Here is a 1,702-nt window from a genome sequence, read left to right on the forward strand (position 1 = left end):
GAGTTAGCTCCTTCCCGAGAGCTAAGTCATCAGAGTTAGCTCACTCCCGAGAGCTAATCAAGTTGCTTAAATTACTCCCAAGAGCAGATTAAGTTTCTCAACCGATTCCCGAGAGTGGATTAAGCCTGTCAACCGCAACATTTTATTAATATCTGTGGTTCTATGTGAGTCACAACCTATGCGGCAAGGCATCATGTGATCAGCGTGAGATTTAGTTGCAGAGAAGTTGAAATAGAAAGGCATCGATATGCTAAAGAGTTCCGCATAAGGTTTCTCATACTGACCTTATGAGCTTTTACCCTGGCCAGCCCAAGCGGCTGAACACTAGCACAAACACCTTAGGTATAAAACCAAAGGTGAGGTCAGAAATAAATTATACATTTGCACTTTACTTAAAGTCAACTACATTGCACTCTAACACATAATGCGTGGGTTAATCCACCACGGCAGTTAATTGCCCAAATACTAAATTATGCTCATATACACAAAGATACCATCACGCTGTGTTGCCTATTATGGAGTAACGATCCATGGCTCAGTAAATTAATAAGCATGATGTAATAAGCCGGGTCTCCACATTAGACTCTATGTATAAACGTACTCTTAAGCAGTACACAAATTATAAACGTACTCTTAATAGTACGAGGAACTTAAGTTTCCTAAATGTACTCTTTATAGTACGAGGAACTTAAGTCTTCTAAATGTGCTCTTAATAGCACGAGGAACTTAAGTTTCCTAAAATGGTTTTTAATGGTTTTATTAATTAAACCTTTTCCATTTAACACATTAGATATTTGGATGAGGCCATTAAAAGGCCTCAGTAAAATACCAAACATAAAAGAGTTGATCTAGTTCTATTAATAGAGCTTTATTTACTTTCCAATTTTATTTATATCTGAATACTTCGGTAGCGAGATGGCTCAATCGAACACGGGTTTCTAAGGACTATTAGCGTTGCTTAGTTTATCCCTCGTTCAGCCAACCAGTTGTGCCAGTCTGATGAAAGCTAGTCGGTAATTCTTGATAAGTGGCAAGCTATTAGTTAATGCAATAACTATGGACATCAAGAGTATTTTTCTTTCGTTCTTTTTCTTTTTCTTCTTCTAAAGATAGGATTTTATGCGTCTCTCGGATTCGCCCCAACGAAACATATCATAGTTTCTAATTGAGCGACAACGAAACACTAAATAAAATCCCTTCGGCGAAAACAGTACTGAGAGGATTATATATAGGCAATGTCTCAGCCTCACAGTCCCTCAGAGTATTGCTGTTTTCACGAGGCCTACCGATTTATGGCAAGGTCCGTACAAAATAATTGATCAGATCACTAACACAGCTTATAAAATTCAAGATCCGATCTCTAGCTCGATTCATAAATACAGCATTGATGATCTGAAGTTGGATCATCCGATAATCGCTATCTATGATGTTGATATTCCCGAAAAATACAATTACAATGGTTTAGACAACGATTTCAATTCAATTGATATAGTCGAAGACGAAGTTGTAGAAGTGCGTTATCCGTCCGAATACTGCAGTACAGGACTATCGGACTAGGTGTCGTAGGAGCATCTTTTTTTAAAATGGCAACTGTACCATACAACTCTACATTTGACTCTTTTTAATAGTACCATTTATCGTAGGTGAAAGGCAGAGAATGCCAAAGGCCAATATTTAAGCGTTAATTAAGAATTGGGCTCTC

This window comes from Sphaeroforma arctica (assembly GCF_001186125.1).
Source record: "Sphaeroforma arctica JP610 unplaced genomic scaffold supercont1.434, whole genome shotgun sequence".
Classification (NCBI taxonomy): Eukaryota; class Ichthyosporea; order Ichthyophonida; genus Sphaeroforma; species Sphaeroforma arctica.